Source organism: Coturnix japonica, chromosome 35, assembly GCF_054131305.1.
Source record: "Coturnix japonica strain WE chromosome 35, WE-NBRP24, whole genome shotgun sequence".
NCBI lineage: Eukaryota > Metazoa > Chordata > Aves > Galliformes > Phasianidae > Coturnix > Coturnix japonica.
The window spans coordinates 3,287,735-3,314,593 of NC_140697.1; the positions used below are offsets into that span (position 1 = coordinate 3,287,735).

The 26,859-nt window shown below is 46.0% G+C and overlaps 1 protein-coding gene across 1 annotated transcript in view; it reads left to right on the forward strand.

Moving 5' to 3' along the window:
- LOC146755198 (maestro heat-like repeat-containing protein family member 7) overlaps nucleotides 1-26,859 on the forward strand; it is a 396,701-nt gene that overhangs the window by 331,230 nt on the left and 38,612 nt on the right. The gene's annotated exons all lie outside the window — the stretch shown is intronic.

The following is a 26,859-nucleotide window of genomic DNA, read 5'->3' on the forward strand; positions in this document are numbered from 1 at the left end:
TCCAAACAACTCCATGATATTCACAGAATCACAGAATTGTAGGGGTTGGAAGGGACCTCCAGAGACCACTGAATCCAGTCCCCCTGCCAAAGCAGGTTCCCTACACCACAAAAGAGGTACGAAGAGGTAGATCTGAGTTGCACATTATATGATTCCCACAAAGATTAAGGAAATCTGAAGCTTTCAATATATTTTTTTAATTCTTTTTTCATTTCATTTTTTAAACACCTGACCCAGACCCCAACCCTCACAGGAGCTCTAAAGATAACAGCATTAACCTGCAATGTAACTCTAATCCTAACCCTTACCCTGATTCTACAGGGGACTGTCTGAAACGGACATCAATTCAATTACTCATTTATTTATTGACAGACATTCAAGTTTGCTACGTTTGGAGAAGTTTTTATTTGTTTGCTGTGGTTTGGTTTTTTCTTTTTTTCTTTTTTTTTTCCCCCTTCCCTCCTCTTCCATCTTTGTGTTCTTCCCCTATAATCAAAAGAGAACGGATCCCCAGGGTCTGTCCCGCAGACGTTCTTTCCGTGGTCTCTGCTGCCACCTGCTGGCCAATACATGGAACTGCCACTGTTGGGCGTTTGGTGCCACAGGAAGCACAACGCAGATCTGAGTTCTGACCGGTCTACGCAGCAAATCCGCCAATCTTTATTGTGATAAGCCCTCCACATGGCATTGCGCATGCACTCGAACACGCAACAGGCATAGATTTCTCTTAACTCCTTGAGGAGCAGGCAAGCAGAACAACTGAGCGCACCACTGCTTGTGATTGGGCCACCCCCATCATAGAGATGTGTGTTAGATCTTTTACCCACCCCTGGACTGGCCTTGTTGTTTAACGATAACCTCTGAAATCTGAGCTACTGGTTCTACCACCTGTAGTGTAGAATAGGTAGCCAATAAATGCTTTTCAACTGTGATGTATCTTTATTCTGCTCCATGCCAAACCTGTGGCCAAAACCTCATAGGGGTTCACAAAGAACTCTGGCTCTGCCAGAGCCCCCATCCAGACCCTTCTTGAGTTACATTCACATCTAGTTTGGCTGAAAAGGTTGGACTATAAATACTCAGTGCTTGGGCCTGTTTAACAGATATTTTTTCCTGATTATGCTGTCCATTGATCTTTTTAAACTGAACTCCTGCTCTAATCTGGTCTTTAAACATTTGTTGTCTCAAGACCCTAATGGGTCCAGACTGGATTACCTTAGGGGCTGGACGCCTAAGTCATGGCAGCAGATGGTTCTCTGCCTTTCTCAGACCTTTCCACCACCATTCAGAGCCTGCATCTGGCCGTAGGCACTCTTGTCTCCCCATCAATTGGGCAGCCTGTTGTATTACAGCACCTGAGGGCCACTGGGGGGTTCAGTATGGATAACATAGACCCATACTGATGTAAAGGTGATGGCTGTAGGATGAGATCCCTCGTTCCTGATGAAAAGTTTATTGACTGGGCTCTCAAAATCATCTTCATAGATTGCCTCTTTCATGCCTAATTCTCTAATATAATTTTGTTAGTCCTCCATAGAGGACCACAGGCTGATATTTAATGGTATGTCATTCTTATTCGGCCATGTTATATGACACACAGCCATAAATCATTCACTGATCAAATGGCTATCCTCATTATGTTGGACAGAGCATACAGTCTTTGACTGAGGGCAGGGTGAGTAGTAATGGATGTCAGTTTTGAAATTTCTAGTCCGTTCACCACAGCGCTTTCTGCCTCCATGTCCCATAACCAGAGCAGCTATGCTGGCATGCTCTCTTGGTTTCTGTCTAAATCACTGTACTATATCTATCAGTTCAGCTGCTGTATAATGGGCAGCAGGGTTTGGGGGGTTGGACACTGGTCAGGGCACTCCCACCAGCCTATCCTGCATTTTTTTTTTCATTTTTGGGTTACAATCAGTCAGATCTCAAATAGATCTAGTCCAAATGGAACCTCAAAATCTGACCTTTTAGTGCCTTCATTTACAGAGTCCATTTTATACAGATTCCCTGTACAGGGTCCCCATGGTCCTCCGGAGAGATGTTACTGATCTTCCATAGGAGAATGATTGAATTAGGTTTTTTTCCCATCAAAACTGCCACCTGTCTTTCCAGTTTTTCAACACTGTCATTCAATAGCTGATTTGCATCAGCCTGAGCCTCTTCAGTTATGTTCAGACAGTTCAAGGCCATCAGCAGTGGCCATGCCACCATGAACGCAGCTAACTGTCATTCTCAAGTTGTAAGTATGTCTTTGCTAAGACCATGGAAATACTCAGTCAGGTGGGCCAGGGACTCATGGACCCTCCCTCCGTCCCACACAGGGCCCCATTTTTCAGTGACAGAAGCAATGCTGCATTTTGAGGATCCTAGGAATCCCAGGACATGCCCTGACAAAAGGTCATTCAAAGGGGTAGTCTTTCCCCATCCAAACCACCCCATTGATATTCACAGAATCACAGAATTGTAGGGGTTGGAAGGGACCTCCAGAGACCATTGAGTCCAACCCCCCTGCTAAAGCAGGTTCCCTACACCACGTCGCACAGCTCGGCATCCAGGCAGGTCTTGAATATCTCCAGAGAAGGAGATTCCACAACCACCCTGGGCAGCCTGTTCCAGTGCTCTGTCACTCTCACCATAAAGAAGTTATTGCACACATTAGTGCAGAACTTACTATGGTCCAGTTTCTGTCTGTTTCCCCTTGTCCCGTCTCCACACACTGCTGAAAAGAGTCTCGCCTCACCACTATGACCCCCACACCTCAGGTATTTATAAACCTGGATCCTGTCCCCTCTCAGCCTTCTTTTCTCAAGGCTAAACAGACCCAGTTCCCTAAGTCTCTCCTCATAGGTGAGATGCTCCAGGCCCTTCATCATCTTTGTGGCCCTCCGCTGGACTCTTTCCAAGAGATCCCTGTCTTTTTTGTACTGGGGAGCCCAGAACTGGACACAATATTCCAGATGAGGCCTCACCAGGGCAGAGTAGAGGGGGAGGATCACCTCCTTCGACCTGCTGGACACACTCTTTTTAATGCACCCCATAATGCCATTGGCTTTTTTGGCTACAAGGGCACACTGCTGGCTCATGGTCAATCTGTCGTCCACCAGGACGCCCTGGTCCCTCTCAGCAGAGCTCCTCCCCAGCAGCTCTTCCCCCAGCCTGTACTGGTGCATGCAATTATTTCTACCCAGGTGCAAGACTCTACATTTGCTTTTGTTAAACCTCATCTGGTTTCTTACTGCCCAGCTCTCCAGCCTGTCCAGGTCTCGCTGAATGGCAGCACAGCCTTCAGGTGTGTCAGCCAATCCTCCCAACTTCGTGTCATCAGCAAACTTGCTGAGGGTGGTCGTTTATGAAGATGTTGAACAAGACCGGACCCAGCACAGACCCCTGGGGGACGCCGCTAGTAACAGCCCTGCAGCCAGACACTGCACCGCCAACGACAACCCTCTGCACTCTGCCAGTCAGCCAATTCTCAACCCACTTCACTGTCCACTCACCTATCCCATACTTCCTCAACTTTGGTATAAGTATGTCATGGGAGACTGTATCAGTTACAGAGGTTATAGAGTTCAATTCCTGTAGTCAATTTGGCGGCCCAGGTGGGACCAGCTCTGTTCGCTGCAGGACCAGCTGAGAGGGAGACACTTTTGGCGCACCCTGAGATTTCTCTGAAGGACTCCCTTCCTCACTTGATCACTGCAGGGACAGACAAGGACCACCCATAGGTGGACCAGGTATGTGTATGGTAAGTGGAGCCCATATGTCTTGAGGAGGCATCCTACACAGTTTACAGCCATACGTGCTGCTCCCAGGGAGGTGAGCTCATGGCTTTGGTTGCCAGCTGGGTAGGAAGACTCCTTGGGTGAGTTCCTATGAAAGGGAACTGTATGTCATATGAATGGAAACAAGAACAAATACTCTCTCCCAGGTAGTTGACAATAGGAGGGACCTAGGTTGGTCTCTCCTACGGGTATGGGATATAGTGGATAGCCTGTCAAATGGTAGCCTGGGTTCTTCAAGGTGTAATCATGGGGCTTATAGGTTGTATGTTCAATATTATCATCTGCTTTAAGTGTTTGGTACCGTGTGTCAAGCCGACTCTGGGAAAAACATTAACGTTTGCAACTGGTCGACCAGAGTATGAGTGTTATTAAGATTCCAGCTAGAAAACGTTGTCAGCATTGTGTAGTATGAATAAACCATGGTTTTTGATCTAAATGTCAGAGTGACTGTGGTGTGAGTGAGACACAGAACAGCTGCAGGGTGAGTGCTGAGTCCCGACCCGTGTTTCCTTCCTCCTGTGAGGGAAATGGCCGGACACGGACAAAGTGAAAGACTGTGTTGTCTGTCCACTCATATGTACTTTCTGCTTGTATGTAAGAAGACGGGAGTTTGTTCTCTGTAGATTAGTAAGATTGTCCTGAGGAGAGGTGTACATTCCACCCGACCAATGAATGTCAACCCATTTATGTAATACTATGTACTGCTTGCGAGGAAGTGTGTGAGGGAGGTGGTTCAATCAGTGCTGGTTCTGTGGCACAGTGTTTATAACTGAAGAATACAGACTGTATTAAGGGAGTTTATGTGAACTGAAGAACTGTATTGTTTGATGGACTGTTTTGATGGTATAAGAAAGTGTAATTGTTAATGATATATGGAAGTATATTGAGGGAATGTGGAAGTGTATGTGAGCATAGAAATAGAGGGAGCATTTACAGAGGAAAAAGGGTTAAAGTGAGTTTACCTGCACTGACATGAGAGCAACACCCTGAACCTCTGCCCTGTGAGCTGAGCAGAGAAGAGTGGAGACACAGTCCCCGTGTATCAGGTAGTGTTATTCTGCTTACTAAATGAATGAGTTCACTACAGAAGAGGCAAATCTTCCCCTCTGCTGCATTTGTGGCATACTCTGGAGTTCAAGGCATTGCAAAGCTATGGCACATCTACTTTCTTTCAATGATGACACCTTAGTGTGCTCTGGGTTCTCATTTCAATTGCATTTATAGAAGTCTAGGGTCATGCCAGCTGACAGGAAGCTGGCAAATGTTGTCTCATTGTAAGGAAGAGCAAGAAAGATGACATGGGCAATTATGGACCTGTCAGTCCAGGGCCTGGTAAAATTATGGAGAAAATGATGGTGGGAGTTATGGAAAAACAGCTGAAGGACAATTCTGTCATTGGTCGCAGCCAACACAAGTTTGTGAGGCAAAGGTCCTGTTTAATTTAAGCTCATTTTGTGACACAGTTATCCGTTTAGTTGACCAAGGGAAGCCAGTTGATGTAATCCTTGAGGATTTCAGTGGAGATTTTGATACTGTTTCTCACAACAACCTTCTGGACAGAATGTTCTGCATATGGCTAGACAGAAACACAATGTGGTAGGTGAGCAGTTGGCCAGTAGGTCAGTCCCAAAGGATTATAGTCAGTGGGTTCCATCAGGCTGGTAGATGGTCACTGTCGGGGTCCCCAGGGTTCCATTTGGGGGCCACTTTCATGTTTATGCAGATGACTTGAATGCAGGACTAGAAGACATTCTGAGCAAGTTTGCTGATGAGACCAGATGAGGAGGTGCTGTTGCCTCCACTGAGGGTGGAGAGGACTTGCAGAGAGATGTGGACAAGTCAGAGAAGTGGGTACCAGTTGGTACTAAGCACCAAGTGCATAAAATATAACAAGAACAAGTGCCTGATTGTGCACCTGGGTAGGGGCAACGCTGGACATACACACTGACTGGATATGGGACACTGGAGAGGATTCTGACTGGAAAGGATTGGGGTGCTGGTCAGCATCACACTGAATGTGAGTCAGCAGTGTGCCAAGGCAGCCAGGAAAGACAACGGTCCCCTGGAGTGCATGAAGCAACTTATTGCCAGCTGGGTGAGGGAAAGGATCATCCCTCTCTGCTCTGCATTGCTACTGCCTCACTAGCAGCACTAGGTGCACTTCTGGGCACCGCAGAACATAAAGGACATCAAACTCTGGGAGAATGTGCAAAGGAGGGCACTGGAACTCAGAGATTTGAAGTTCAGAGTTTCACAGGGATTGACTGCTTGTTCACACTGGGCCCTTCTCACATCCCTTCTCACATCCTGCAATGAAACATAGGTCTCATATGGGACATGAACCTCACAGCGTCCTTGCCCCACATGTAGAGCCTGGGATCTTCTGTCCCCATGTCTTTCATTTAACATCATACAAAATTCCAACCCATTGCCCCAGGAAATGCCCGGAGCCAACATGAGATACAGGATCTCTCTACCACTGGTCTTGCAATCAGGGCTTGACCTGTCTGCTTCGTAAGGCAAAGGAGACGTTTCTTAGCATGCCAGTGCCTTTGCCTGACTGTAGTCATGGCTTCCAGTTATCTTCTCTAACAAGTCCCTTGGGAAACTTGCTTGTTAATGTTCCTCAGTGGGCCCATTAGTACTCCAAGAAACTTCACTGTTACTTCTGACTTTGTCTTGTTGAGCACTTTGTGCAAACTTCTCTCTGCACTGGAGGCTGATGAACTCAGCATCAAGTGCACCCTGGGACCATTATAATCTAAACAATCTCCTGTGCCTTATGCCATCTTGTTATCTTCTTCAGGTTATCAGGACTTGTTCAGCAAAAAGGAGGGATATCTGGAGAGAGCTTAAAGAATCCATTATAAATTTATTGTCTATTTATTTATAGTTGGGTTTAAAGAAGACATTAAAGCAGCACTGTGCAACTGATACCAATCCAGGTTGTCCCAATGAGTTCTGTACTGTTACTGTGTTGACAAAGGTCCTTCTCAACCTCCCTACCCAATTTCTGCTCACAATGGACCTATGGGACTTGCATCACTTTTCTTCACATCTCTCTTCTCCTCTGCATTCATCCGCTCAGCGTTAAAACTGCTTTGCACCAACTCCCACTGGCTTTCCTCAGAGAACCAGCTACACATGGAAAAGGAAAGATTTCTCTTTTTTATCTGGCCGGCAAATGGAAAGAAAGGTGATGCAATTGAATGAACAGTAAAACACAGTGATCAACTGCATGCCATGTTCAATCTGCATCTATTGAAGTTTGTCTTTCATATGGAATACTTTTAAAATAAATGATTTATACTGAGGTAGGATATGATAGATTGAATCACAGTGAAGTAGTTGACAACAGAGGCCATCAGACTCTGGTAGATAGAGCAAATTCCAGTAATCTCCCTGGGATAGATCAGCCAGGTAGTTGAGAGGTATCAACTTAAAACTGATCAGGACTTGTGAGTATTTCACACATTGAGACGGGTTAACACATTCTCACTGATTCTCAGAATTTGGGGAGATGGAACAAATTCCAGTAATCCCCCTGAAAGTCAGAAATCAGACAGATAATTGGGAGGTATCTGACTGAACAAAGAGCAAGGGATGGAGAAATCTGGAGGGCAGTGGGAGTAGTGTGTGCCCAAATGGCCTGCTGAAAACATGCCCTTAACCATGGCCATTTATTTAGGAGAGCTGAAAAAACTTGGAGGATGAGACACATCAAATAGGCAGCAGGGAAGAGTAGTGCTGGGCACCGGGCTATAGTCACAGGGCATTGGCACTGGCACCGCTGTCTGTGTCTCTGAACCTGAAGGCATTTGTGTCCAGCGAACACAGTTCTGGAAAACATTGTAGTTTCAGTAAAAGAAAAAAAAAGAAAGAAAGAAAAAAAAAAAGACATCAAATCACCTCAAAGATTCATATATACAACTTAAAATGGAACAAGACTCATGAGAATTTCTCATGTTGAGAAGGGTTAACACATTTTCATTGATTTCCATCTTTGTCTTCAATTATTTGTTTCAGTTTTATTGACATTTATGATCAACTATTAAGCTTACAGCCTCAAAATAAATAAATAAATTAAAAGAGATACATTTGCATCTTGCACATGGCCTGATGCCCCTTTGACCTTCATAGTTCCCACAAGTCCTTCCATGCCGGAGAGTATGAGATCCAGCAGAGCACCTCTCCTCTTTGGTTCCTCCACTGTTTGGTCAAGAAGCTGCCATCTGTGCTCTCCAGGGATCTGCTGGATGCCACATGCCCTGCTGTGCTGTCCCTGCCACAGATAATGGAGTGACAAAGGCCACCAAATGGGACAAGGGACAGACAACATCAGATTCCCATCTGTCTGCAGAGGGCACCTTCCATTGACTCTCCCTGATCAGGAAGACAGGAAAAGACACTGATGGTCTCCTCTGTTGGCCATTTCCATTAGCTCTGACCTGTCTGCTCTTCCATCCCCAGGCAGAGCTCAGTGCACTCTCACAGAGGGCAGTCACCCTTCTTTATCTCCTCGCCCATCCATCCTAAAGACTCTGTATCCCCCTTGTGCTACAGTGCAGTTGTGGAAGCCATTCAACTGTGTCCCCATGGTCCAAACAGGAGCACAGGCCAGCAGCTCTACCATGATTTCTAGCTTCTTGTGTGTTGGTGTTTGCATTAGTGCAAAACCACAGAAGTAAACATCCTAATTGGAAAGCATCACTGGACATAGCCTGACTGGATAGCTCATCTATGGTATCAATGTGCAGAAGGCGGCACACAAACATTAGACCGATCGTGGGTCTTGGAGGTGACGTAGCAGCACGGACACACCATGGGCATGGCTTTCCAGAAGGCCCTGTGCTGCACTTGCAGCTGCATGTGAATTCACCAGACAGCCGGTGCTATCCCCTCTCTGGCCCTCGGCTGATGCCCAGAAAGGAGCTGTCTATCTCAGGGACTTCCCACACGGTTTACAAGCACTGGCACACATCAGGAGCAGCCCAGGCACCTTGGGCATCACCCAGTGTCTGTGTGTGAGCAGCTGCCTCCCCGCTGAAGGACTGAGGACTCAGAGCAGGAGCTCACATGCAGGCAACTCCTTGTGCACTTCTGAACTGAACCAGAGGAATCCCAGCTCCTGTGGGTGTGTAGGGAGCTGAATCCCATTTCAGCTCCAGGATTTCTGTCAACGGATGAGACTCCTGCACTGCCTCAGCTGGATCACTGCCCTGCACAGGGAAAGTCCAAACCTTGCCTTTCTTGTCTGGGTGCCCTTATTGTTTCATCAAACGAACTCTGGGAGCACTCCCCATATGTCTCCAATCAGTCACTGACCACTGGACATGTGGTGGTTAATTGAGCGGATTTCAACTCACAGTCATGATGCTGTTGTCTTTCAGGAGCTGTTGGCCATGAGAACCCAGGGATGTGTCAGGGGAGATGAGTGGGAAGGATAAAAATGACATCATCTGCTGCTTGCTTGTCAAGGCTCCTGGGACACAGGGAGCTCATAAAAGTGGGCAGAGCTGTAGTGAGACAGCTATGCCCAGGAGCAGCTCTTGTGCACAGCACAGCCTGCAGGTGACAGAAGGAGGGGAGAGAAACTGGAGAGAGCTTGCAGGATGTGTATGGTGTGAGCGGGCTGTGAGCTCACTGCAGGAGCATTGCTCACAGACCATGACAGGGTAAGTCTCACTGCAGACCATGAGCTGCTTTTCCTGGAGGGATCACCAGAAATTAAATTGTATAGCAGGAGGAGTGTCTGAGAATGGTTTGAACCTGTCATTTTCTTCTGCAGTCTGAACAGGACTCCAAGCCCAGGAACAACTGCAGATGCCCAACAGCAGCTCCATCAGCGAGTTCCTCCTGCTGCCGTTGGCAGACACGCGGCAGCTGCAGCTCCTGCACTTCTGGCTCTTCCTGGGCATCTACCTGGCTGCCCTCCTGGGCAACGGCCTCATCAGCACAGCCGTAGCCTGCGACCGCCGCCTGCACACCCCCATGTACTTCTTCCTCCTCAACCTGGCCCTCCTCGACCTGGGCTGCATCTCCACCACTCTCCCCAAAGCCATGCCCAACGCCCTCTGGGACACAAGGGCCATCTCCTACACAGGATGTGCTGCACAGCTCTTTTTCTTTTCCTTCTTCGCCTCAGCAGAGTATTCCCTTCTCACCATCATGTCCTATGACCGCTACGTTGCCATCTGCAAGCCCCTGCACTACGGGACCTTGATGGACAGTAGAGCTTGTGCCACCATGGCAGCAGCTGCCTGGGGCAGCGGGGTTCTCAATTCCCTGCTGCACACTGCCAGTACGTTTTCACTGCCACTCTGCCAAGGCAATGTTGTCAACCAGTTTTTCTGTGAAATCCCCCAGATCCTCAAGCTGTCCTGCTCAACCTCCTACCTCAGGGAAGTTGTGCTTCTATTTTTTGGTGCCAGTTTATTCTTTGGCTGCTTTGTTTTTGTAGTTGTGTCCTATGTGCACATCTTCATTACTGTGCTGAGGATGCCCTCTGAGCAGGGACGGCACAAAGCCTTCTCCACGTGCCTCCCTCACCTGGCTGTGGTCTCCCTGTTTCTCAGCACTGCCTTTTTTGCCTACCTGAAACCCTGCTCCGCTTCCTCCCCACTCCTTGATCTGACAGTGGCTCTTCTGTACTCAGTGGTTCCTCCAACACTGAACCCTATTATCTACAGCATGAGGAACAGGGAGATCAAGCACGCTCTCAGGAAGGCGTTGCACTAAGCACTATTCCAGCTTCTATATAGTGAACATATTCCTCACACGATTCCCAGTGATGGTTCTTTATGTTTTACTCATCTTTGATTGATTGTTTGTGTGTGATATAGCAACCTGAAAAAAAAAAAAAAAAAAAAAAAGTGATAGAACTTATAAACAAATAATTAATATCACTTCTTTCCTACCTAATTTCCATTTTTTCACTCCAAGAGCTTGTGTAAACATGGAACCAGATTCCCTGAATAGTTTAAAAGATTCCTAAGAGGCTTTCAAAATAGTCTTTTCCTTATCTCTTCTCTCTTCCTACTTTGTATGGGTCTGGGGGAGGTACAGCCGCAGACAGCTGCACAACATGCTCTTTTCATTACTGCTCGCTTTACACTGCCACAGTGCCCTCAAGTCCTCTCACTTGTGCAGGACTGAAGGTCTTGTGTGTCTCATAACAGTCCTGTTGTCTCCACAGCAGCAATCCAGTGCTGCAGACAGTTGCTGGCAATAGGAATGGCTGTGTCAGAGCTGGTCTCCTTGCTGGCACTGCCATAACAAGAGGTCCCCTTTAGAGCAGGACCAGAGAACTGGAGGCCTGTTCCAAAGCTGGTGTAAAGAATATACCTCAGAAGCTGCTCCATGAGATGATCTCGAGATCTGCTGCTCTTCTGTGCATGTCCTTGTCTGATTGAATAGTCCCAAGGAGATCTGTAAAGGACTCGGCAGTGCTGTGGTTTAGATTTTTCTTGTTTAAAGCTATTTACTAAGACAGAGAAAAAGGATTATGATTATGACATAGATCTATATGTATACATATAAACACCTGCTTACATACGGTATATTTTCACATAGATATAACATGTGCAGTTGCAAACATATATGCATAGTTACTAATTCATATGCATATCTGTTTGCAAGTCCAGGACTAGTTGCATGGGTTTTAACAGCCAGAGGTTCACTGTAGGAGCTGAATGACTGTCGGGCTGTTGCAGGAGTTGGAGCAGCTGCAGAGCTCATTGCCAGAGCTGGAATCACCACAGGACCTGTGTTTGAAGTTGGAGCAGCCACTGGGCTCATCGGAGGGGCTGGAGTGACCACATGGCTGTACCTGCTGGCACAGTGCATCTCCCTTGGGAAGCATTTGATTCATTTTCTTATTGCAATACTTGGAACAACTGTGGGGAACTGAATCCCTTTTCAACCACAGGGTTTTACATCTGGAGATGAGATACCCGCACCGACTGCCTCAGCTGAATGACAGCCCTGCAAAGGGGAATTCAGAGGGTCTCTTTCCTTGTCTGCATGTTTTTTTTTATTAAGGCCCGGGAGCAGAGCTTTCCAGATGAGACATTTGCATTTCTGCCAGGCAAACACGATCTGTTAGGGCAAACTGATTCAGTAGAACAGTTAATCTCAAAGTCAAAAGTTTGGTATGTGGGCCCATAAACAAGTAAGATGTGTAGTTAAAATAAAGGAAGAACATCCTGCATGCTAAAGGGAACACTGTCCAAGAAGCTGTCCAGGACCAGACTACTTGTATCAAACATGAAAGGGTAAAAAGGACAGAGGAAGGAAGACATTGAGCCTTTGTGAGAAAGACGTCTGAGTTCATCCCCACAGCCACTGGAGGGAGACCCCCTGCTACAAACTGTGCATGTGCCAGAGGGAGAGGCAGTGTGTAAAATATCTACTGGAAATGATGAATAAGTAGTTGGGTTCCAGAAAATTTATTGAATTTATTGAATTAGTTTGATTTCTCAAGTTACTTTGGCAGCCCAGATGGGACCAGCTCTATTCGGCGGCAGGACCAGCTGAGAGGGAGACACTTTTGGCGCACCCTGAGATTTCTCTGAAGGACTCCCTTTCTCACCTGATCACTGCAGGGACAGACAAGGACCACCTGTACGTGGACCAAGTATGTGTATGGTAAGGGGAGCCCATAAGTCCTGAGGAGACATCCTACACAGGCTATAGCCATCCGTGCTGCCCCTAGGGAGGTGAGCTCATGGCTTATGTAGCCAGCTGGGGTAGGGAGACTCCTTGGGGGAGTTCCTGTGAAGGGGACCTGCAAGTCATACGCATGGAATCAAGAGCAAGTTCTCTCTCCCAGGTGGTTGGCAGTAGGACAGACCTAGGTTGGTCTCTCCTACGGGCATGGGATATAGTGGATATCCTGTCAAATGGTAACCTGGGTTCTCCTTGCTGTAATCATGGGGCTTATAGGCTGTATGGCCATTATTATCATCTGCTGTAAGTGTTCAGTACTATGTATCTAATCATTAAAGGTCAAGCTGACTGGGAAGAATCTTAAAGTTTGCAACTGGTCGACCAGGGTATGAGCATTATTAAGATTCCAGCTAAAAGACATTGTCAGCATTGTGTATTATGAATAAACCATGGTTTTTGATCTAAATGTCAGAGTGAGTGTGGTGTGAGTGAGACACAGCATAGCTGCGTTGAGTGCTGAGTCCCATTCCGCAGGTTCCTTCTTCCTGCGAGGGATATGGCCGGAAACAGATGAAGTGAAAGACTCTGTGTTGTCTGTCCATTCATATGTACTTTCTGCTTGTATGTAAGAAGATGGGAGTTTGTACTCTGTAGATTAGGAAGAGGGTCCTCAGGAGAGGTTTACATTCCACCTGACAAAAGAGTGTCCACCCATTTATGTAATACTATGTACTGCTTGCGAGGAAGTGTGCGAGGGAGGTGGTTCAATCAGCGCTGGTTCTGTGGAGAAGTGTTTATAACTGAACAATACAGATTGTAAAGGGAAAGTTACATACTATTAAGCGTGTATATGGAAACTAAAAAACAGTATTGTATCACAAGCTATTTTGATGTTATAAGAAAGTGTAATAGTTAATGGCATATGGAAGTGTACTTGAGGGTATGTGGAAGTGTAACCGAGGGTACAAATAGCGGAATAGTGTACAGAGGAAAAAGGGTTAAAGAGAAAGTGAGCTAATCTTCACGGAAATGAGAGCAACCCCCCTGCACCATTCCCCTACGAGCTGAGCAGAGCAGAGACACAGTCCCCATGTATCAGGTAGTGTTATTCTGCTTACCAAATAGAAGAGCTCACAACAGAAGAAGATTTTTCTTCCTGCTCCATCTGTGACATACTCTGGAGTTTAAGGCATTGCAAAATGTCACAGGTTAACCGAAAATCTACCTGTGCCCGTGACAGGGGGGAAGCTGGCGCGCAGGGCCGCTGGCCCAAAAAGGAAAGGGAAGAAGGGAAAGGGAAAAGAAAACAGCAGCAATGATCTAAGGAGGCTGGCTGCACTCCCCCAATGTGAAATTCCCTTGTGTTACACATCGGACATTCCCATATTTGTGCATTACTCACCAAGTGCACCCAGGTCCCTGGGCAAAGACAGTACCTCGGAGAGGTTTGCCCTTTCCAGACACTGGAAGGACCCAAACTGCTTTTCCCAACACGCTCTTTATGTGTACTACAGGAACCTTATCTCCCTCCACAGTACATAGGGAGCTGGATTGGTTAGGACCATTACAATTACTAGATCCTCGAGTTTTGACCAACCAGGTGGCTTCTGCTAAATGGTTTTCTCAATTTTTATGTGTTCTGCCACCCATTGCTTTCAACATAGTTTTCAACAACCCGTTGAATCATTCAATCTTACCAGAAGCTGGTGCATGATAGGGAATATGGTAAATCCACTCAATGCCATGATCTTTGGCCCAAGTGGTTACAAGGGAATTCTTGAAATGAGTCCCATTATCTGATTCAGTTCTTTCCAGAATGCCATGACGCCACAGGATTTGTTTCTCAAGACCTAATTTGGTGTTTCGGGAGGTAGCATGGGGTACTGCGTATGTTTCGAGACACCCAGTGGTTGCCTCCACCATGGTGAGTACATAACGCTTACCATTGTGAGATCGTGGCAAGGTGATATAATCAACCTGCCATGCCTCTCCATATCTATACTTCTGCCATCGTCATTTCCCCCAAAAAGGTTTCATCCTCTTGGCTTGTTTAATTATGGCGCATGTTTCACAATCATGAATAACCTGAGCAATAGCGTCCATAGTTAAGTCCACCCCTCGGTCTCTGGCCCACTTATATGTTGCATCCCTTCCTTGATGACCTGAAGTCTCATGGGCCCACCGAGCTAGGAATAATTCACCCTTGTTCTGCCAGTCCAAGTCTATTTGAGCCACCTCAATTTTGGCAGATCAACCAACCTGATGGTTATTTTTATGTTCTTCAGTAGCCTTACTTTTAGGCATATGGGCATCTACATGGCGCACCTTTACAACAATGTTCCTTATTCGGGCAGCAATGTCTTCCCACAGTTCAGCAGCCCAAATAAATTTACCCCTTCGTTGCCAATTGTTTTGTTCCCGCTGTTGCAACCACCCCCATAAGGCATTTGTCACCATCCATGAATCAGTATAAAGATGAAGCATTGGCCACCTCTCCCGTTCAGCCACATCTAAAGCCAGCTGAACAGCCTTTACCTCTGCAATTTGACTTGATTCTCCTTTACCTTCATTGGCCTCTGCAACTTGTCGAGTGGAGCTCCATACAGCAGCTTTCCATCTGCGATGCTTCCCTACAATACGACATGATCCGTCTGTGAATAGGGCAAATTTCTTTTCGTTTTCTGGTAGCTCATTGTATGGTGGTGCCTCTTTAGCACGTGATACCTCTTCTGTAGGTGGTGTTTCAATTTTTTTACTCTCAGGCCAGTCCATGATCACTTCTAGAATTCCAGGACGGCTGAGTTTTCCCATTCGAGCTCGTTGAGTAATTAATGAAATCCACTTACTCCAAGTGGCATCAGTAGCATGATGGGTGGAGGGAACCTGTCCTTTAAACATCCAGTTTATTACTGGCAAGCGAGGTGCTAGAAGAAGCTGAACCTCTGTCCCAACTACTTCAGAAACAGCCCGAACCCGCTCATACACGGCTAAGATCTCCTTCTCAGAGTGTAGCGCTCCTCAGACCCTTTATATGATCGACTCCACAATCCTAGGGGTCGACCTCAGGTCTCTCCTGAGGCTCTTTGCCACGAACTCCAGGTGGGACCTTTCTCTCCAGCAGCAGTGTAGAGGATATTCTTCACATCCTGTCCCGTCCGTACTGGCCCCAAGGCCACGGCACTGGCTATTTCTTATTTTATCTGCTCAAAAGCCTGCTGCTGCTCAGGACCCCATGAGAAATTATTCTTCTTCTGTGTTACCTGATAGAGGGGGCTCACTATGTGGCTGTAGTTTGGGACATGCATTCTCCAAAAGCCCACTACTCCCAGAAAAGATTGGGTCTCTGTCTTGTCGGTGGGCGGAGACATAGCAGTGATTTTGTCCATCTTGCCATTTTATACCTAAGAACTGGATTTCCTGGGCAGGCCCCTTCACCTTGCTGAGCTTAATGGCAAAACCAACATGCAAAAGATTTTGGATTATCTGTTTCCCTTTCTTGAAAACCTCTGCTGCTGTACGGCCCCACACTACAATATCATCAATATACTGCAAGTGCTCAGGAGCATTACCCTGTTCCAAGACAGCTTGGATCAATCCATGGCAAATTGTTGGGCTGTGCTTTACCCTTGAGTTAAACGGTTCCAGGTATACTGAATACCTCTCCAGGTAAAAGCAAACTGTGGCCTACATTTTGCAGCCAGTGGGATGGAAAAGAAGGCATTAGCAATGTCAATGGTGGCATACCACCTAGCTTCTTTTGACTCCAATTCATACTGGAGTTCTAGGATGTCTGGTACAGCAGCACTTAATGGAGGTGTGACTTCATACAGGCCACGGTAATCTACCGTCAGCCTCCATTCCCCACTGGTTTTACGCACTGGCCATATGGGGCTGTTAAAAGGCGAGTGAGTTTTGCTAATCACTCCCTGATTCTCTAATTGGCGAATTAGCTTGTGAATGGGGAGCAATGAGTCCCTATTGGTGCGGTACTGCCGTCTGTGAACCACTTTGGTGGCAGTTGGTACCTCTTTGTCTTTTACCTGGAGCAACCCCACAGCAGAAGGATCATCTGACAGACCAGGTAAAGCTGACAGCTGCTTAACACCATTTGTGTTAACAGCAGCTATCCCAAAGGCCCATCGATACCCCTTGGGATCCTTAAAATATCCCATCCTAAGGTAATCAATTGCCAGTATACATGGAGCCTCTGGACCAGTCACAATAGGGTGTCTCTGCCAGTTTTTACCAGTGAGGCTTATTTCGGCCTCCAACATAGTCAATTCTTGGGAACCCCCAGTCACTCCATGGATCTATATTGGTTGTGTCCCTTGGTGACTTGAGGGCATTAGGGTGCATTGTGCACCAGTGTCCACCAAGGCTTTATATTTCTGTGGTTGAGATGTGCCAGGCCACTTAATCCACACAGTCCAGTATACTCTATTGTCCCTTTCCCCCCCTGACTGGGGGCAGGGCCCCTCTATTGTTTACCTCGGTGGCTTGCAGCAACTGGAACTTTCCCCCTTTTGGAAGAGTTCACCTTGGTGGTTGTTTTGCATTGTAATTCTTTCACTCGTGCCTGAAGTGCAGAAGTGGATGAATTATACCACTTCTTTATATTCTCCCCATGATTACTCAAGAAATATAACAAAGCAAAACTTATGGTCTTATCGTTGTCATTTGCTTGAATACGAGGTGTCTTGTTGTTGTCATTTGCTTGAATACGAGGATGTCTCTTTTTTATGGTTGAGATTTTCGATGATACGGGTCGAGAGGAACTCAAGTTGTTTAGCTTTTTCAATAGGCGATTGTGGGAATCCTGGTCCCCATCATCTGGTACCACGATGGATTCATCTACATCAGGCACGTTAGTCAACAAGTCAATAATATCATTTTGTGTTCCCTCTATTCTGTTTAACCTTTCAGCTATTTTGACAATGGCTGAAGTATAACGATTAACTTCTGTAGTTCTTATAAATAATTCAAGTTCCTGAAGTTTAGCAATTAGTTCATTCACAAGGGGTTTCCTTTCCCCCTGGCCATATACTAATGCAAGTGCACTGGCATGCTTTTCTGGAGCAGCCCTTGTAAAGTCACACCACATTTGTCGTGGAACATGGACTGTCTCAGGATCATGTAATTGGTTCGGGTCATGACGGTTGAAGTGGGGGCTGTATAGCATTTCCACCAGAGCACTTTCTCTCAAAGTTTGGATACCTTTATATCAGTCCATTTCTTTTTCTCAGGCTCCAAGTCCCGTTTAAAGGGGAATCTATCTTTTACCGCTATCGACATCCGCTTCCAGAGGGTGTAGGACTGATCCTGGCATGTGCCAATAGCTTTGTCCACACGTGAGTCCCTGGAAATGCCACCCAGTTGGTGAGCTTCACTGCCATCGAGCCACGCACTGCTGGCACCATTGTCCCAGCAGCGAAGTAACCAAGTGACCATATGTTCTTTTGGCTGACGTGTGAAATCCTTTCTTAGATCCCGAATTTCACTCAGTTTTAAAGATCTATCAATAATGGTCGTAATACTTTGCTTGCCTTTTGCTCTGTCAAGAGTCCCAGGTGTTGATGGTGGCAACTGTGTTGATGAGGTCACCCCATCTAGAATTTTGGACTTGAGAAATTCTCGTAAAGAAAAAGTAGCTTTTGGCTCCTCTTCTTCTGACTCAGACTCTTCTGTTTCCTCCAGTTTACTTTCTTTTTTTCCTCCCTTCTAACTTCCTCTGCTCTTCTAACTTCCTCTGCTCTTCTGACTCCCCCTGCTCTTCTGACTGCCCCTGCTCTCCTAACTCCCTCCGCTCTTCTAACTCCTTCTGCATTTTCTCTAACTGAGTTGAAACTCGTTTTGTTTTTCACCCTCTTACAGGGGCAACCAACATTGTATCTGGTGCCCCCGGTGGTTGGTCAAATTGGACTACATGTGCCCCCAGTGGTTGGTCAAATCGGACTACATGTGCCCCCGGTAGTTGCTCAAATACATTCAGTTCACCCCAGAGGGTGCATAGCTGGGATCAGAGAGTGTTCCGATCGAACTGGACAGCGCCAAACTCAGTCTGGAGGCTGTCGTACTTCCACTGGAGGGTGTTGCGCTCGGATTGGAGGGTGTTACACTCGAACTGGAGAATGTTATTCTTAGACTGGAGGGCGTTGTGCTCAGTCCAGAGAGTGTTGTGCTTTGTCTGGAGGGCATTGTGCTCTGACTGGAGAGTGTCATACTTGGACTGGAAGGTGTCGCGCTCGGATTGGAATGTGTCGTGTTTGGGCTGGAGGGTGTTGCGCTCAGACTGGAGGGCATCGTACTTGGACTGGAGAATGTTGTACCCAGACTGGAGGGCGTTATGCTCTGACTGGAAGGCGTTGTGCTCGGACTGGAGGGCATTGCGCTCAGCCCGGAGGGCGTTGTGCTCAGTCTGGAGAGTGTTGTGCTCGGACTGGAGGGTGTCGCACTCGGATTGGAAGGCATTGTGCTTGGGTTGGAGGATGTCATGCTCAGACTGGAGGGTGTCGTACTTGGACTGGAGAGTGTTGTACTTGGACCGGAGGGCGTTGTGCTCTGACCGGAGGATGTTACACTCAGACCAAAGGGCACTGTGCTCTGACTGGAGGGCGTTATGCTCAGACTGGAGAGTGTCGAGTTTGGATTGCATACTCTCATTCTCGGCCCTGAGACTCACTCTCTCAACCTCAAAAACTTCCCTCTCAGGAATGGTATTGAATAAAGCCCGATAAGCGTTAGCTAGGCCCCAAGTCATTTGTGCCTCCTTAGATCTGCCTGAGCCACAACACTCCTGTCTCAAATATGCGGTCAAACTCTCAGGATTCTTTAAGTGTTCAGGAGTAAAGCTCCATGACACTAAAGACGTCTGTCTATTAAAAGTCTCTCCAAAGTCTCTCCACGCTCCCTGCCACTCAGTATTCTCTGGTTCTAGGGAGGACTTCCTCCGGATGTAACAAATGTAATAAATCTAAGAACCGGCAAGTAAAAAAGTCAACAGTAAGTTAAGGGAGATTGACAGTGTGTTCAACTGGGTCAACTGGTCATTCGAAGACTGCTTAAAACTAATGACACGCAGTCCCTTGTAAAACAAATTAGAAAACATTTTTTTTTTCCCCCCGTGATAGAGGGAAAAAAAAAAAAAAAAAAAAGGCAAAGCTCAACAGTGTTTATAAATAATCTGGGGTACTGGCAGTCTGCCCAGATTTCAGGAATTTAAAATTTACAAAAATCCCATAGTACTGGCAGTCTGCCGGGACTTTCAAGGTCAAACTCACAGGTGCAGAAACACAAACCTAAGATAGCTCCTTAACGGGGGAAAAAAATCCTCATAGCTCTGTTAAAAGCTAAAAGAGCAACAGAAGAATAAAACAGAAAAACAGCAACTCATCTTGCCCAGCATCTCCACCAAAATCTGTCACGGTTTAAACAAAATCTACCTGCGTCCATGACAGGGGGCTGTGGGCCCCACAAGGGCCCTAGGCCGAAAGGAAAAGTTAATTAGGAAAAGAAAACAGTGGCAACGATCTAAGGAGGCACACTTATTTACTAAATACTATATGAAATACAGGATAACACAATATAAAATAATATAATTGAAATTAAGCTAACGAATCAAGCAAAATAGGAGAGAGAATGAGTCCCAAAACCAAGAGGCCAACTGTTAACTCTAGGCGAAACAGTGAAGGCTCCCACACACTTCTCTGAACGACAGAACTTGAAAGACGTCAGTCCAGCCTGGGAGTGAGATAATATAGTGTCCAGGTCCCGTGACAAATCTCTGACCATGTTGTTCACTGGGAGATGCAGTCTTCTTCTGTAAGTTGAAGATTCAGTAAAATTATTCATGCTTTATATGATGTTATAATGTGGAATACTGATAGTAAAATTACAAAATTATTAAACCATGACACGGGTCTTGAATATCTCCAAAGAAGGAGACAACACAACCCCCTTGGGCAGCCTGTTCCAGTGCTCCATCACCCTCACCATAAAGAAGTTCTTGCACAAATTCTTGTGGAACTTCCTATGCTCCAGTTTCTGTTCATTTCCCCTACTCATGTTTCCACATTCTGACATCAGGACACCCAGGTCCCCCTCTGCAGAGCTCCTCTCCAGCAGCTCATTCCCCAAACTGTCCTGGTGTGTACAATCCTGGTGTGTGGTCTCGCTGAATGGCAGCACAGCCTTCAGGCGTGTCAGCCAATCCTACCAACTTTGTATAATCAGCAAACTTGCTGAGGGTGGCTACTATCCCCTTGTCAAGGTCACTGATGAAGAAGCTGAACAAGACCAGACTCAGCACCAACCCCTGGGGAACACAGCTACTTACAGGTCTCCAACTGGACTCTGCTTTGACATCGACAACCCTCTGTGCTCTGTCAGTCAGACAGTTCTCAATCCACCTCACTGTTCACTCATCTTTCCCACATTTCCTTATCTTTGTTATAAGGATATTGTGGGAGACAGTATCAAATGCCTTCCTGAAATCAAGGTAGACAAAATCTACCGCTCTCCCCCCATCCACCCAGCCAGTGACAGTTTTATAGAAGTGACCTCCACTTGGTAAACCTATGCTGACAACTCCTGATAACCTCCTTTTCTTCCAACTGTCTGAAGATAGCATTCAGCACAAGCTGTTCCATCTCCTTTCCAGGGACAGAGCTGAGGCTCCCTGGCCTGTAATTACCCGGATCTTCCTTCATGCACTTTTTTGAAGACAGGATTGACACTGGCTATCCTCCAGTCTTCAGGCACCTCCCCCACTCTCCAAGACCTCTCAAAGATGATAGAGAGTGGTTCTGCAGTCAACTCTGCCAGCTCCCTCAGCACGCATGGATGCACCCCATCAGGTCCCATGGATTTCTGAAAATTGTTGTGGCCTAGGCGCTCATGGACCAACTCTACCTTGACTAAAGGCAAGTCCTCCATTCCCCAGATGCTCTCACTAAGCTCCAGGGTCTGGGATTCCTGAGGGAGAGCTTTTACACTGAAGACAGAAGCAAAGTAGGCCTTCAATATCTCCACCGTTTCAACATCCCCCATTACCAGAACACCCCTCTCACTTAGTAGGGACCCACAGTCTCACTAGTCTTCATTTTATTCTTAACATAATTTCAAAAGCCTTTTTTATTATCCTATTTAATGAGTGTCAACCTATTTATGTAATACTATGTTCTACCTGTGAGGAAGTGTGAGAGTGAGGGGGGGCAATCAGTGCTGGTTCTGTGGCAAGGTGTTTATCACTGAAGAATACAAACTCTTAATGGAAAGATATATGGTATTAAGGGTGTTTGTGGGAACTGAATCACTGTATTGTTTGACAGACTGTTTTGATGGTATAAGAAAGCGTAACTGTTAATGGCATATGGAAGTGTAGTTGAGGGAACGTGGAAGTGTGTCTTTGAGTACAAATAGTGGAATCTTTTATAGAGGAAAAAGGATTAAAGAGAAAGTGAGTTTATCTGCACTGACATAAGAGCAACCCCCCACTCCAATCCCCTGCAAGCAGAGCAGAGCAGAGTAGAGCAGAGCAGAGCAGAGACACTGTCCCGATGTAGCATGTAGTGTTATTCTGCTTACGAAATGGATGAGATCACCACAGAAGAGGCAAATCTTCTGCTCTGCTCCATCTCTGGCATACTCTGGAGTTCAAGGCATTTCAAAGCTATGGCACACCTACGTTCTTTCAATGATGACATATTAGTATGCTCTTGGCTCTCATTTCAATTGCATCTAAGTACGTTAAGGGTCATGACAGTTGACAGGAAGGCCAACGGTCCCTTGGAGTGCATCAAGCACTTTATTGCCTTCTGGGTGAGGGAAAGGGTCATCCCTGTCTGCTCTGCATTGCTACAGCCTCACCTGGAGCACTGGGTGCACTTCTGGGCACCACAGAAGATAAAATGCATTAAACTATGGGAGAGTGTGCACAGGAGGGCACTGGAACTGAGAGATCTGAAGTTCAGAGTTTCATTGGGATTGACTGCTTGTTCACACTAGGCCCTTCTCACATCCCACATCCTGCAACGAGACACAGGGCACATATGGGAGATGATCTTCACACTGTCCTTGCACCCCATGCACAGCCTGGGATCTTCTGTCCCCATGTCTTTCATTAAACATCATACAGGCTTCCAACTCACTGTTCCAGTAAGGATCCTTAGTCAGCATGAGGTCCTCCCTGCCAAGGGTCTGGGGATCAGGGCTTGGCCTTTCTGCTTCATAAAACAAAGGAGGGGTTTCTCAGCATCACAGCCACCATGCCAGTTCGTTTGCCTGCCTGTAGTCTTGGCTTCCAATTATCTGCTCTAACAAGTCCCTTGGGAAGCTTTCTTGTTAATGTTCCTGAGTGGGCCCATTAATACTCCAAGAAACTTCACTGTTACTTATGACTTTGTCTTGATGAGCACTCTGTGCAAACTTCTCTCTACACTGGAGGTTGATGGACTCAGCATCAAATGTGCCCTGGGGCCCATTATAACTTAAAGAGCCACCAGTGACTTGTGCCTTCCTGTTACCTTATTCACGTTTTCAGAACTTACTCAACAAAATGGAGAGAGCTTAAAGAGCAAGAATCCAAAATGCATTTATTGTCTATTTATTTATATTTGGGTTTATATAAGAAGTTAAAGAAGCACTTTGCAACTGATGTCAATCCAGGATGTCCCAATGAGTTCTGTACTGTTACTGTGTAGACAAAGTTCCTCCTCAACCTCCCCATCCCACTCCTACTCACACTGGCCCCATGGGACTTGCATCACTTTTCCTCACATCACTCTTCTCCTCTACCGTCACCAGCTCAGTGTTAAACCTCCTTTGTACCAACTCCCACTGGCTTTCCACAGAGAACCAGCTGCACACAGAAAAAGAAAGAATTCTCTTTATTTATGGCCAACAAACAGAAGGAAAGGTGATGCAATTGAATGAACAGTAAAACACAGTGATCAACTGCATGCCATGTCCAAGCACCTTCTATTGAGGTTTATTTTTCATAGGGAATATTTGCACAAGAAATGAGTTAGAAACAGATAGGATGGGATAGATAGAATCACGGTGAAGGAGGGTAAGAAAGTAAAGAGGAACAGAAAACAAAGGAAAACTGCTCTTCTTTATCTTATCTATAAAAATTGATACAATTGATGCTGTCGTGATTTTTTTAAATTATTTTTAATTTTTACCCAATGTCGGTTAGATTGTTTTAAAATATCCACACACCAAAATCTGACTACCAAGCAAATTTAATGAAAATGAAATGAAGGTGAGTTAGCGGAAAGCACAAGGCCATATTATATTAGGCTCCAGCAAATTTACAGGCAGTCACTGCACGAAGAGGTAGATCTGAGTTGCACATTATATGATTTCCACAAAGATTAAGGAAATCTGAAGCTTTCAATATATTTTTTTAATTCTTTTTTCATTTCATTTTTTAAACACCTGACCCAGACCCCAACCCTCACAGGAGCTGTAGAGATAACAGCATTAACCCGCAATGTAACTCTAATCCTAACCCTTACCCTGATTCTAAAATCGTCTCTAACTCCAAATGTAACAACAAAAATGATGCTAGAAGTTTGTAGCAAAAGGAACCTTAACCCTGATCATAATCCAAAAACAATCATTAAGGTAACAATAATCTTTACCTTAGAAGTAATATTAATCGGAGCCCAGATGATGCCTGCATCCAATCAGAAGCATGCTTTGTATTATTTAAGAGTTGTATTTTTTCCAATGAACTCTCTCTATTATCACGTTTATAAAGTAACAGAGTCTGTTCTTTTTCTCCTGACACTGTGCCTTACTCCTGACATCCCCTGGAAATGACCCAGATAGGGCACCATCAAAGTAATGCTAATAGTAATGTCAATCCTAAGGGTATCTCTAGCCTCAGTGTTAATGGGACGCTAACAACAATCCCAACAGCCTTAAACATTCTGGTGGTGTGAAAGAGGTGCTGCCTTGCACATGCTGGGCAGTCCCATTGCCTGTTAAATGCAGGCGGCAGCGTAGAAACATGATGCCCGTGGTCAGAATGCCCTGTGGCAGATCCTGGCACCGGAGAACTGACCGGAGAACCATGAGAGAACTGACAACAAATCACTCGACATCAGAACCGACCCAGTGGTTATTTACAAGCCTTGGGTGACCCAGACAGGATCTCAGAGTGGTGAATGTAGGTACAGAAGTTGTTACTACTCTGTTTTCTTCTAAAAGCTGCTCAGCTGCTTTGCGTTTCAGACCATCCCTGGCTTCACTGTGTGCATCTGTCCAATTGATACCAGGTGTTTTTTTTTCATCTCAGAAGTTGGGGGGCGGAGAGGAGGGGAAACGGACATCAATTCAATTACTCATTTATTTATTGACAGACATTCATGTTTGCTACGTTTGGAGAAGTTTTATTTGTTTGCTGTGGTTTGATTTTTTCTTTTTTTCTTTTATTTTTTTCCCCCTTCCCTCCTCTTCCATCTTTGTGTTCTTCCCCTATAATGAAAAGAGAACAGATCCCCAGGGTCTGTCCCACAGACGTTCTTTCCGTGGTCTCCGCTGCCACCTGCTGGCCAATACACGGAACTGCCACTGTTGGGCGTTTGGTGCCGCAGGAAGCACAACGCAGATCTGAGTTCTGACCGGTCTACGCAGCAAATCCGCCAATCTTTATTGCGATAAGCCCTCCACATGGCATTGCGCATGCACCCGAGCACGCAGCAGGCATAGATTTCTCCTAACTCCTTGAGGAGCAGGCAAGCAGAACAACTGAGCGCACCACTGCTTGTGATTGGGCCACCCCCATCATAGAGATGTGTGTTAGATCTTTTTCCCACCCCTGGACTGGCCTTGTTGTTTAACGATAACCTCTGAAATCTGAGTTACTGGTTCTACCACCTGTAGTGTAGAATAGGCAGCCAATAAATGCTTTTCAACTGTGATGTATCTTTATTCTGCTCCATGCCAAACCTGTGACCAAAACCTCATAGGGGTTCACAAAGAACTCTGGCTCTGCCAGAGCCCCCATCCAGACCCTTCTTGAGTTACATTCACATCTAGTTTGGCTGAAAAGGTTGGACTATAAATACTCAGTGCTTGGGCCTGTTTAACAGATATTTTTTCCTGATTATGCTGTCCGTCGATCTTTTTAAACTGAACTCCTGCTCTAATCTGGTCTTTAAACATTTGTTGTCTCAAGAACCTAATGGGTCCAGACTGGATTACCTTAGGGGCTGGACGCCTAAGTCATGGCAGCAGATGGTTCTCTGACCTTTTCACCACCATTCAGAGCCTGCATCTGGCCGTAGGCACTCTTGTCTCCCCATCAATTGGGCAGCCTGTTGTATTACAGCACCTGAGGGCCACTGGGGGGTTCAGTATGGATAACATAGACCCATACTGATGTAAAGGTGATGGCTGTAGGATGAGATCCCTCGTTCCTGATGAAAACTTTATTGACTGGGCTCTCAAAATCATCTTCATAGATTGCCTCTTTCATGCCTAATTCTCTAATATAATTTTGTTTGTCCTCCATAGAGGACCACAGGCTGATATTTAATGGTATGTCATTCTTATTTGGCCATGTTATATGACACACAGCCATAAATCATTCACTGATCAAATGGCTATCCTCATTATGTTGGACAGAGCATACAGTCTTTGCCTGAGGGCAGGGTGAGTAGTAATGGATGTCAGTTTTGAAATTTCCAGTCCCTTCACCACAGCGCTTTCTGCCTCCATGTCCCATAACCAGAGCAGCTATGCTGGCATGCTCTCTTGGTTTCTGTCTAAACCACTGTTCTATATCCATCAGTTCAGCTGCTGTATTATGGGCAGAATGGTTTGGGGGGTTGGACACTGGTCAGGGCACTCCCACCAGCCTATCCTGCATTTTTTTTTCATTTTTGGGTTACAATCAGTCAGATCTCAAATAGATCTAGTCCAAATGAAACCTCAAAATCTGACCTTTTAGTGCCTTCATTTACAGAGTCCATTTTATACAGATTCCCTTGTACAGGGTCCCCATGGTCTTCCAGAGAGATGTTCCTGATCTTCCATAGGAGAATGATTGAATTAGGTTTTTTCCCCATCAAAACTGCCACCTGTCTTTCCAGTTTTTCAACACTGTCATTCAATAGCTGATTTGCATCAGCCTGAGCCTCTTCAGTTATGTTCAGACAGTTCAAGGCCATCAGCAGTGGCCATGCCACCATGAACGCAGCTAACTGTCATTCTCAAGTTGTAAGTATGTCTTTGCTAAGACCATGGAAATACTCAGTCAGGTGGGCCAGGGACTCATGGACCCTCCCTCCGTCCCACACAGGGCCCCATTTTTCAGTGACAGAAGCAATGCTGCATTTTGAGGATCCTAGGAATCCCAGGACATGCCCTGACAAAAGGTCATTCAAAGGGGTAGTCTTTC